We start from the raw sequence: 13,210 nt of genomic DNA on the forward strand, positions 1-13,210 counted from the left end.
TGAATTGCAACAACAAAGATTATACTATAAAACACTTCAAGATGAGCTAATGGAGCCACTCAAAGCAATGATAAACCAGGTGAGAGAAGGAAAAAATCCTACAACATGGGAAGAGGCAAATATAATCTTAATTCTGAAGGAAAACCATTATTAACAAAAAAATTATAGACCAGTCCCTCTTTTTTGAATTCTGATTATAAATTATTATAAACTGATTATAAACTATTTGCATCTATACTAGCAGAAAGATTTTAAAATGTCTTATCAATTATTATCAATGAAAATCAATGCAGATTTTTACCAAACCGCTCCCTAAAAGATAACATTTGACACATTCTCAATACAATGAAACACATAACAAAAAGAAGCTGGCACTGATTTTCAGCAATATTGGGAAAGCATTTGACAATGTAAAATGATCATTGATGTTGAAGACAATTGAAAAAATGATAATGGGGAAAAATTTAATTGGATAAAAAGAAATATATTAGAATCAAAATGCCTGAATTATAGTAAACGGTGATAGAACAAACCCAATTAATATTCAAAGAGGGATGTGCCAGGGATGTCTGCTATCCCATCTTTTATTTCTAATAACTTTAGAAATTCTTTTGGAAAATATAATAATAATCAAAAGATAAAAGGGGTTAACATAAAAGGATCTGAATATAAAACACAGGCTTTCGCAGATGACCTGGTTATCTTGCTAGGTGACCCAGTTAACAATATCTCCAGTTTAGTAACCACCTTGAACAAATTCAAAAAGATTTTGAGCTTGAAAATTAATAAAGAAAAAAACATCAATCATAATGAAAAATCTAGATAGGAAAGAAAAACAAACATTGGAAAAACAATCTGGTTTTGTAACAGTATCAAAAGTTAAAAGTTGAAGTAGATCACTAGTCCAGAGCACCACAGCCTGGAGGACAGCAGCCCAATGCTGGTACTAGGTTGTTGTCTAGTGCCTCTAGGTCAATATGGGCCTAGACAATACGGCCTAGAAGCCCTCTGATGAGAGAAGTCGTGGGGGCATGAATTGAATCTCTGCTCCTCACTGTGCCCAACTTATTCATGCCCCCACGACTTCTCTCATCAGAGGGCTTCTAGGCCCATATTGACTTAGAGGCACTTTGAGGGGAGGAAGAGGCCAAGCACCATTGCAACTTCACTTTGCAGCATGCCCAACCTTTTCTGTAAATCCAAATAATGAAAAAGGAAAAGGAAAAGAAAGACACTGAAGCTCATTTTCCCCAATTATAATAAGAAAATGGAACCCTGCAGAAAATATCAATGCTGATTACCATAAGACTGTTGGGAGAACTTGAAAATACCCTTATTTTGTACTATTTAAAAACCATACAATAATTAATAACAGAGTTTTTTTGTTGTTGATGCTGTTATAAATCAATTTGTAACAGCTTGGCTGCTTTCCCCATTCCCTTCAAGGTATTTTAACTCAAAAGGTAAAAACTGCCTTTAAAGCTTTATCGAGCTTCTCCATAAAAGCAGAGGATAAAGGGTTATTTAACATCTTATGGGGGGGGGGGGGGGTTAGGTGGCAGGAAAAGAAGCCAAACAAACTTTTTAAAAAATTACCAGAGAAACCTGTGTTATATTTAAGATGGGAGGAAGGTGGAGCCCATTTATATCAAGCAGAGAATGACACACAAAGACAATGTTCACAATGAAAAAAAATATGTGGATGAGAGAGAAGATTGCAGCCTGCCTACATTATTCCAATATTAGTGCCGCCAGTACATTTGCTCCTCTGTGATATTCTCATCCTTAACAAGATCAGAGATGATGATTTATTCCACCCACAGCCTCCCTACGTTTGAACACCATCCTATGGGACTCTAGCATTCTGAATTGCTTTCGGCCATCTGATATTACATTACTGCTACAGCCTTCTTAGAATGAACTGAAGCACTTGGGTGGGGGGGTGAAGGGGGGAATCCAAAATAATTACATTCATGCTGAGAATCAAAGTTTATTGACTTTCCCTTGAGCAGTGATACCAAAAAGCTGGTTATAAAAGTTGCCAACTTATTTAATGTTACAGCCACCTCCTCCTGTAGTTGTCAAAATATCTTTTGAAAACATTCTCAAAAAATTGGCGTTTTTGTGCCAAGCAATATCATATCAGTTCACATTTAAAAGCAGCAAGTTTTCATCATAATCTCTGCCACCTCCCCCCCTCCTTCTCTCTCTCTCTCGCTCTTTTAACATTCCAGTACATCTGAATATTGTGCTCTGTTAGAAAAAAAAATCGCCTTTCTCCTGTTCCCAGTTGTCAGAATCTAAAGAAGCAGATTCTGGTCCCAGAAGATACTGTCATCATTTCGAAATGCTCTTTTTAAAGCTCTGGGCTGGCATACACTGTGCCATGCAAGCTGATATACTACTTTAGTGGTTGTTATTAGTAATACTAGTATTACTACTACTAGCAACACCTACACAATGGCTTTACAAGCTTTAAAAGTACCTACAACAGATTGAAATACCTGTCTCTCCTAAAACCAAGGACCAGTTATGTGGTGTTGTATTACTTTGTTTTCCCATGCATGGTTTTTGGTTTGTTTGTTTTGAGGCCCTGGGGAAGAGAAATGTCACAAAACTTCTTTAAATTGAAACCTGCCTTTCTGCATCACAAGAAAACAGAAGTAAAATGTTTCACCTGGTGTCCCAAATGTCTTCTGGAACATCAAAAAGAAGACCAAGGGAGGGGAGAGAAATGTAGCAGCACTGTTAAGTCTGACTTTTATTTAAGCATGAGCTTTCATGGATATAAACTCACTTTCTTCTGATGCAGTACCAAGTGGTATTAAGGCCTCAGGCATAACTCATTTATACAGTTGTGGGAGTGGGATAGAATGTAATAGGATCCAGAAAGAGGCAAATATGTCCCTTGCCTTAATTTTTTGTAAAGTGATACCAGTCTTTCAGATTTTTACACTGGCCGGTTAGTGTTGATGTCTGAAAACAATAAATCTGCTTACCAAAATTCAGGTGATTATCACTCAGCCTAAATATCTTGGCTAACTATATCTGAATTCAAGCATAAATTGGGATGCAGCTGGGTCATACCACAAGAAGTCTGCCAGCAAAGCAGCTAGGCAAGTGACTACAGCCCAGCTGCAGCCTGGATCCCAGGTGAGCTCAGCAGCCATTTCAAAGCCAGAAGCTTTCTGACTCGGAAAAATGGCCACCGGAGCCTGCCTGGAACTGAGGCTGCAGCTGGGCTGTAGTCACCTGGCTGCTTCGGCGACAAAATCCTTACTGTACAACCCAGCTGCCTCCCGATTTAGCCTTGATTTTGGATTAGGTAAGCAGGGTTATTTAAGCGGAGTGATAAAGCTCCTCAGTTTCCCACAGTTCAAAACTCTCTCTGGGAAGATTCCTTTTGTTATTCATGTAGTAGCAAAGATATGGTGCCCCATGAAGCCATTGTCTTTGTTCACACCTCTGTTAATGGTTTGGGATTTGTGGATATAATTCAATTCAGCAGTTTCTTTTTCTCATCTTCGTTTGTAATTTCCTTGTTCAAGGACTGTAAAAGAAGAAAGTGCAAAGGCAGGCTTAATGCTGAGCATAAAGAAAACAAAAATGACCACGGAGGAATTACATAAATTCAACCTGGACCATGAGGAAATTGAAATAGAGTTCCTGTACCTTGGATCAAACACTGATCAGAATGAAGCCTGCAGCCAGGTAATCAGAAGAAAATTGGAAATGGGGAGGTCAGCTATGAAGGAACTAGACAAAACCATAAAGCGCCAAGAAGTAAAACTAAACACTAAACTTTGAATACTCTAAGCACGTATTTTATATCTGGAGAGGTGATAATGAAGACCTAAAACAGTTCCATACAACAATTAATGACATTAACAGACATATTAAATTTGATTTTAATTACAGTAAGACAGAGATCCACTTTTTGGATCCTAGGTTAAAAGAAAGGAAGATCTTCTCACTATCTCATTATATAAGAAACCAACAGACACTAACACATATCTTACTTTTGATAGTAACCATCCAACTACCATGAGGAACAATTTCCTGTATGATCATTTCCTATGACTGAAATGCAATTGTTCTCAAGAAGAGGACTTTAAGGTGCAATCTGATCTATTATCCATAAAACTAACAGGCAGGGTTTATCCACAACATGTTATATCCAAAGGGTTAGCAAAAATAGCTAACAAATCAAGACTGGAACTGTTAAAAAAAAAGACCACAAACTATTTGCCTACACTGCAGTCTTACATTTAATCATATCACCAAGGATATACAGAAGGATATACATAAACACTGGCACCTGTTAGAAAACATTCCAGGATGTGAACAAAAAACAATGATTTCATTCAAAAGAACCCAAAACATCAGGGATGTAGTTATGCATGCTGACATCCAAGTGGTCATTGCACATATTGTGCCCACACAACTAAAATGACAGAGATTTGTAAATTGCAATGACGAACAATGATAAATTATCTCACTTTAGCGCATAGAATACTAGCTTTGTGCTCTATGCTATTCAGTGTACATGCAAGAAACTTTATGTGCGGAGGACCACAAGACAAATAAAATATAGAATAGGGGAACACCTCTATAATCTAAAAAATAGAAGAGTGGGGGTTCCCTTAGTTGGCCGTTTTGTAGAAATGCAACATTCTACAGCTGATTTCTGGTTTTTGGGTAACAGAAATAATTTAATAATAAAGAATATATTTTAAAGAAAAAAGAGACAGAATGGATTCTGTGATTGAAATCCTTTGTGCCTGCTGGTTTAAATGAAGATTTGGATCTGCAACCTTTAATTTGAATTATATATTAAAACATATATATGGATATGATTATAATATGATGACATGAATAGAATGAGCAACCGGCTGGAGAGACTGCATCATATGTCCCTATGTCCCATCCCAAGACATATTGGTTATGCCTTCTCAAGGTCATCTGGAATATGTATATATACAGAAATGTGACAGTGTCTGTTCGCTTTATCTCTATGGTCTTGTATTTTGCAGAGTGTTTACAACTCCTATGATTTCTTTTGAAGGGTATGTATAACTTTGTTTAGACCTATATGGATATTTTTGTATCACAGTTTGATTAATGTTGTCCTATCTTTTTTAATATTATATCTGAAGTGCATTTATATTTGTTTTTAGCCCCGAGGGAGACCTAGCGTGGCCAAAAAGTGTTGGGTTTTTTAAACACTGAATAAACAATTGGCCATCCTAGAGCACATGGAGAATGAATCTACAAGACTTAAGCAGAGCAGTGGAGGACAGGTTTGTATTGGAGATACCTCGTCCACAGGGTCACCACAAGTCAGGGATGACTTGAGGGCAGTTAACAAAACAATGACAAATTTGCTCACTGGTTCTTTTAGTTGCTTTCATCTCAGTTACATATCAGGACTGTACATAGCAGAGGAAGGAACTGGCAGAAGCCCCACTGAGTATTTTTTGAGTAAGAAAACCGTATGAAATTTGCGGGGTCACCATAAATCAACAGGTGACTTGAATGCACACATAGCAGAGAAGCTTCCAGTCATGTACCAATTGAATGAGAAAATGGACACTCAATACCAATTTCTTTTGAAATTCCTTGCCTCCAGATGTTGTTGAACTGAAACCCCAACATAATATACTCTTACTATGCAGGCTAGGGCTCCTGGGAGTTGCATCCCAAGAACACCTGGAGGGATGCACAATTCCTGCCCCCAACCTAAATCTTAGATGTTCCTCTCACCAGCCTCCCTGGTGAGAGTTTAATCTAGTACAAAGTGTTTGATTCACAGGACCTCCTGAACTACGATCTTCCTAACAGAAAACATTGGGACAAACACAAAGCAAGGGGTGTGATTATGTTTACTATTCTCCCCAGGCTATCTAACAGCCAGAAACTGTTTTTAAAACATCAAATACTCTGTTAAGAATCAGACTTCATATTCCACTGCCCCTTATTCATACAAGGTTCTTTTTGATACTGCTCTTCTACTGTTGCAATAACAACAAAAAATCACATAAGTTCATACTGGGGTAAATATCATTCTGAATTTAATTTCAAGTTCATTTAATAGCATTTGAAATAGGCTGGAATCTTGAGCAGACTATTCAGGTAAAGTGCACACCATTGCCTTCGGTTAATGCTGTAGGTATTGATTTGCAGCTTAAATTTGAAGGGTATGAACTAATCCAAAATTACAAAATGGGCATAAACATAAGCAAAGGTAGATACACACAACACTGGAGAATACTGGAGTCTATAAAACACACCAGTTCTATATATGAAAATTTAAAAATACTGAAATTCCATGGTATTTTCTAACTGGTTCATCATTAATACTGGAAAACAAAATTAAATTCTTACTTGAACAGCAGAAACAGTGTACAGATTGCCAAAGAGAGAGAGAGAGAAAGGATGGTGATTTTGCCATAGCTGCAGTCACACAAAGTGTTTTGAAAATCTAATTAAACAATTGACCCCCAAACACTGGCACATATTCAGCAAAATACAGAATCTACTGCAACCAATGGCAAAATTCCCAGGGACAATTTGGTCACATTTTCAGGTTTTTCTGCAATTCTGTGCAACCTGTTCCAACAAAACCTCCAATGAGATGAAAGGAGATATGAAAACATAACAATATATATTTTACACACTACAAGACTGATTGAGCAGAGAACTCTTATTAACAGCAGCATTTGACCAGATGCCCCAGCAAAGATCAATGGGGGCATAAAGATGATGATGACTGATTCATGATCATGATGATGATCATGACAGCCATCTACTATTTGTTATGACAGTAACTGGCAGTCTATCCCTAAATTATTTTATTCCATTTTAAATGCCATCTGTAGTGGTGGGCAATCATATCTTATTGTGGCAATGAATACCAGATTCATTATAGGTTTTTTGTGGAGGGGGATCCTTTGCTTTGTTGTTAATCAATTCTGTTTGATGTTCCCAAGTTGAAGAAGTAATGTTGAACTATAGAAGAGTGGTGTGGCTCAGAACCCTATTACCTGTTAGAAACACATGTGATGCACATTCACAAGGGCTACTGCATAGATAAATCTCTCACGGTGTGAAGAAAAAGAGGAAAGACATGATATAGTGGTTTCAGTGTTGGACTGTGGGTGCATCTGCACTGTAGAAATAATACAGTTTAACACCATTTTAACCGTCATGACTCCATCCTACACAATCATGGGATTTGTAGTTTTATGAGGCACCAGAACAGCTTGGTAGTGAAGGCTAAAGGCCTTGCAAAACTACAAATCCCAAGATCCCATGGGATGAAGTTACAACACTTAAAGCACCCCAGGATCAGCCTAAGATCAGGGTTCAAATCTCCACTCGGCCATAGAAACCAACATGGTGACCTTGGGCAAGTTACACTCTCTCAGACTCAGAGGAAAGTAATGAACAAATCTTGCCAAGAAAACCTTGTTATATATCACCATAAGTTGAAAATAATATGAAAGCTCACAACAATAATATCAACATATAAAACAAATTCCTAATTCATTAAAATATCAGTATAAAGAGTGATAGAAGGCAATCCTGAAAGGCAGCAATAACTCCTAAACACCAAAACCAAGGGAAGAAGAAGAAACATATTTCAAACAAAAACAAACACACACTGAAATTATAAATACAAGAAGTGTGCAATACTATCAATTACAAAATATGTATAAAGCATAAAAAGGAAAGATGACAACACCCATATAATACAATATATAACAATTTATAGAGACATTTTAGAGCACAGGACTGCTCTATGAAAAACAATGCCGTGAGTGAAGCTAGAAATTATAGAAAATAATCTTATCCATTCAGAGAACTGCACAATGGGTTTAAATCAATAAAGATCTCAACATTCATATCATGCTAAAGGTAGGCTGGATCTATAGAGAAGTTACAAAAGCTGCAGGTAAACTGAATATATAGACAAAGTTACAAAATGGATACTCCCATGACTGTGAGGTCATTTCAAGAATTCTTCATCAGTTATATGTTTCTTTAACTTCCAAATGACATTCCAGTCATCAACAGAGGAATCATACCGGTCTGAATTGATTCAGCTAGAGAGCATAACTTCAAGAAAACCATTCTCCATCATTCTTTTGATCACACCAAGTAGGATGTCTTTAAGGTATATTTTCCCCCTCCCTTCAGAAAACCAACCTTACTTGGTTGACCGGCCGAAGTCAAAGGGTGCTCAACAATGGCTCCTTTTCATCCTGGAGAGAAGTGACCAGTGGGGTCCCACAGGGCTCTGTCCTGGGGCCAGTACTGTTCAACATCTTTATCAATGACTTAGATGACAGAATTGGGGACATATTTATCAAATCTGCAGATGACACCAAATTAGGAGGAATAGCTAATACTCCAGAGGACAGGATCAAAATTCAAAATGAACTGAATAGACTAGAAAGCTGGGCCAAAGCTAACAAAATGAATTTCAACATAGAGAAATGTAAGGTATTGCACTTAGGGCGGAAAAATAAAATGCACAGTTATAGGATGGGGGACACCTGGCTGAATGAGACTACGTGTGAAAGGGATCTAGGAGTCCAAGTAGACCACAAGTTGAACATGAGTCAACAGTGCAATGCATCAGCTAACAAGGCCAATGCGATTTTAGGCTGCATCAATAGAAGTATAGTGTCTAGACCAAGAGAAGTAATAAAGTCACTCTATTTTGCTCTGGTCAGGCCCCACCTGGAATATTGTGTCCAGTTCTGGGCACCACAATTCAAAAAGGATGTTGAGAAACTGGAGCGTATCCAAAAGAGGGTGACTAAAATGGTGAAGGGTCTGGAAACCATATCCTATGAGGAACGACTCAGGGAGCTGGGGATGTTTAGCTGGGGATGTTTCCACTTTCATAAGGGTCCTGTGTCCCTAGCCCCAGTGGATGTGGAAGGCCCCATGTATAACTTACATACCCAGCATAGGTGAGGCTTCCCATTACTATGCTTTAACCATCCTGATTTATTTCTGCTAATTGATTTGACTTAGTTTTACTAAAACAGTGGCGAGGTACCTCCAGGTATTGTTGGACTACGGAGTTTATCAGATAAGGGAAACTGGAAGTATAATCTAATGGAAATCTGAACGCAATCATGGGGTTTAACGTTATTGCATGATAACCCACTATACGCAAATTTGGGCAATGGGAAGCCAGTTCGAACGCAATGCGCATTCATGTAATTGTGCTAAACTAGCGACTTCAAGTGAATGCATTCTGGCCCCACTTTCTTTTTCATTTGGATTTAAGAGAAATTCCTCCTACAACTCTCATAATCTCTGATTTTTAGCCTTAATTATAGTTTATTTAGTAAAAAATAAAAAATCCCTGATTATTGGCCACTCTAGTTTAGTGATTAAACTGTAACTTTTAAATATTTTAACATGTAATTTTAAAATCTGTTTTTAATTTACTATGGTTGTTTGATGTTTAATCTGTTTTTAGGTTGTTTAATTATTTTTGAATAGTTTAACTTGTTTTAAGGCTATCTGTAAGCCACTCTGAATTCTTTGATACAGGGAAGAATATCAGCATTGTCGTCGTTGTCGTTGTCATCATCACCATCATCTAAGTCAAAATTTTACTGCTTGCTAACAATCCAGATTCTTGGCCATTATTGCAAGATGAACATAGCTGCTGAATTAATGAAGTGTCTGCTATTGCATTTTAATCAATGTGATACTGGGCATGAAACCAAATGCATGTCCCTTTTGGCTACTATTTAATATTAAAAGAATGACTAAGCAAGGGTAGAATATGTAGAGCAGCTGGTGCTGGTCATGACTTATAAAACCTTATACGGCTTAGGTCCAGTGTATCTGGAACATCATATCTTCCTATATGAACTTGCCAGAACCCTAGGATCTTCATGGGAAGGCTTATTCTTGGTCCCATCACCATCACATACTCGCATAGTGAGGACACAAGAGAGAGTCTTCTCAGTGGCAGCTCCAACCCTCTCAAAGTTCTTTCCATGGAAAGCTAGGCTGGCCTCCTCCCTGCTTTCCTTTCTCAAGCAGACAAAATACCTTTTTGCTTAAGCAGGCTTTTAGTGTGTAAACAGGAGACTGTCTTGTTGGGATGTTATATTTATCTTTTAAAACTTCTGTATGTCTTTTAAATGGTTTTATGTGGTGGTTTTAATTTACAGTATTTATTTTTCTCAGTTTCATTGTGAAGGTTTTTAATTTACTCTCTTTGTCTTTATTCCCACTCTGGGGGGCAAGGGGGCATACTAAATAAATAAATAAATAATAATAATAATAATAAATTTTATTTGTATACCACTTTTCCGTCTGATCAAAGCAGTTCACAGTAGCATACAATATAATACAAAACAGTACAATATTCAAGCAAGACAATAAAATATCCATTACATCAGCAATATTACATAGTACAGTAAAAATCTCCTAACAAATACAAGTCCATTTAAAAACGATCGGTTGTGGTTGGGTATCTGGATCTTAATTAGGGTATTCTATCTCTAAAGAGAATCAGGGGGATATGCTATTTGAAAAAGATGTGTTTTCAAAGCCTTCTTGAAGGCTTCCAGCGTGGAACATAGCCGGATCTTTTCAGGGAGAGCATTCCAGTGAGCAGGAGCTGATGCCCTGTAGGCTCTCTGATAAGTTTTTACTAATTTTACCCTGGGGGTATTCAAGTACATATGTCCCAGATGTTCTGAGGGTGCGGGGGGGGGGTTATGTAGGGAGAGGCGCTCCCTCAAGTAACTCGGGCCCGAGCCATGTAGGGCTTTAAAGGTAACGACCAACACTTCGTATTGCACCCAGAAGCTAATAGGCAGCCAGTGGAGAGATTTTAATATAGGTGTTATATGATCCGATCTACAGGTACCTGTGACCAATCTGGCTGCGGCGTTCTGAACTAACTGAAGCTTCCGAACCTGGTACAAAGGTAGCCCCTTGTAGAGCGCATTACAGAAATCCAAATGAGAGGTTACCAGTGCGTGTACTACAGTTTCAAGGTCCTTTCGATCCAGACAGGGGTGCAGTTGGCGTATCAGCCGAAGCTGGTACCAAGCACTCCTGGCCATCGCATCTACTTGAGATGATAATTGTAGAGATGAGTCCAGGAGTACTCCCAAACTGCGAACTTTATCCTTTAGGGGGAGCTTAACCCTGTCAAGGATAGGGTGACAAATTTCCCTATCTGGATCTACAAATTGAAACAGAGGCATAACTATTAAGCAAAGGGGGGTGGGGGTGGAGAAAGCCATACATCTTTTCACAAACAGTTCACCAATGGCAAAGTTTTGCCGCTCTAAAATTTATGAACCCAAAGACTAAATATTCCATTTCCAAGGAACCCTTTCTTGCAATTCTGGCACTTATGCACACATTTAATCCATGAAATACATCCCAGCGTCTACTGAAAAAGTCCCAGAAACGGGACAGGAGATGTTTCAAAATAAATTGCTAAGCGAAATCCCAAAGTACCTTTGGGAGCTTTCTTTCAAATATAGGGCTATATAAGTTGCATTACACTGTAGCTTTTTGTACTGATAGCTCTCTTATGTCAACAGCATAATATATGAAGAGAACAGACATGGAAATGATATTTTTATAGCATCTGAAGAGAACTGCAATTTTGGAAAAGTTTATTTTCTTTCTTCTTTTTTTTTTTTAAAAAAAACTTGATTAGCATTATTAGTGGGTTGCAGGGGAAAAATGCCACCTGAATACATTTTAAAGTGTCTGGTCTCAGAAGCAATGGAAAACCATTCCTGGCCCAGCTACTGTTAGTCCCTTGACAAAAGATGATGCATGCCCATGGTTATCGCTCCTGCAAAACAAATGCTGTAAGAGGTGTAAGATTAAGCAGGATAAATTGGGGATATTAAATTAACAATTAAAATCTTTTCAAACACACGCATAAGAAGAAATCTACAATCAATAAACAAAGGTGATTTTAAAAGCTGGAAGTTAATTACATATTTTAGAAGCATAAGATCTTGAAAGTGTTGTGGAACAGGCTCCTTTTGTGCCCCCCCCCCCAAAAAAAAGAGGCTATCCTTCAGTAAAGGAACATAGAGCATAGAGTTTGGATAAAGACAATTCGAGGTCTCCCAGCTATTTAGCATTGCAAACAGCCTCCTCCAGCTTGCCTCCCTCCGGATGTTCCAAACTAGAACCATGGGTGCAGCTACAGTGCGGGAAAATGAGGGACTGCTCCCCCAGATAAATATTCTGCCCTCAAAAATGAAATTTCTAGCATTGTAGTAACTGAAAAACTCAGTACAACATATACAAATACAGTTTAGGCATCCAAAGAAAATGGATGGGCAAAGTTACCATGGGCATGAGAACACAGCAAATATGAGTTCTAAGTTTGAATGGTTTTCAGTGTCTCACTCTCTGCAATGCTAGAAATGTGAGAACTGAGGGGAAATTTCACTTGGTGATATAAAATTCGTGCTGGAAAACTTCATTCTCTCCCCATCCCCACTCCCCATTCCCACACACATATTTACACCCCTGACTGCAACTTGTAGTAGCCTCATATTTTTATGGACAATAGTTAGGGTGATAAGAGCTGTAGTCCAAAGACATATGTTGTGGAAGTCTGTATTAGACTGACTATTTTCTAGTTATTCCTAATCTTTGTAGGAGTTCACCATTCAGAACATCAACAACAGCAAAATTATTTCTCCAAAGGACAGTTTGCTCACAGCTGCACTGGAGTGTGCCAGATTTTCTTGAATGCACTCTGAAATTACACAGAGCAATTGTGCAAGGTTGAAAATGCTTGTCTGCCTAAAATGAGCATGTGCCCTAGAGGATGTCTCAAAATCCTCTGCAACATACTGGAAGGCATACAAGGAGTTTCTTGGCAGGCAAATCAATGTGTTAAATCAAACCATTTGAAAAAATCACTGTGCTGGATGACTTGATACTTGGAACAAGTATCTACAACTATTGACTCTGTAAATTTGAACACTAGGTTATACTTACAAATCATTGGTCAAGAACACCACCTGTGCCACCTCTCCTTGTCATACAGTACAAGTCTCCCATTAAACATGTAAACAGAGGGCTAGGTCCTTGCCACCTTCGAATAGTTGATGAATAGTTGAAAAAAGAGATGTTTCTTTGAAACAATGACTGAAATCCAAACAGGGACACATTAATGTTCCAT

This window comes from Sceloporus occidentalis, unplaced genomic scaffold, assembly GCF_023333645.1.
Source record: "Sceloporus occidentalis isolate IW3139 unplaced genomic scaffold, rSceOcc1.0.p SCAF_1, whole genome shotgun sequence".
In the NCBI taxonomy this organism is placed as follows: Eukaryota; Metazoa; Chordata; class Lepidosauria; order Squamata; family Phrynosomatidae; genus Sceloporus; species Sceloporus occidentalis.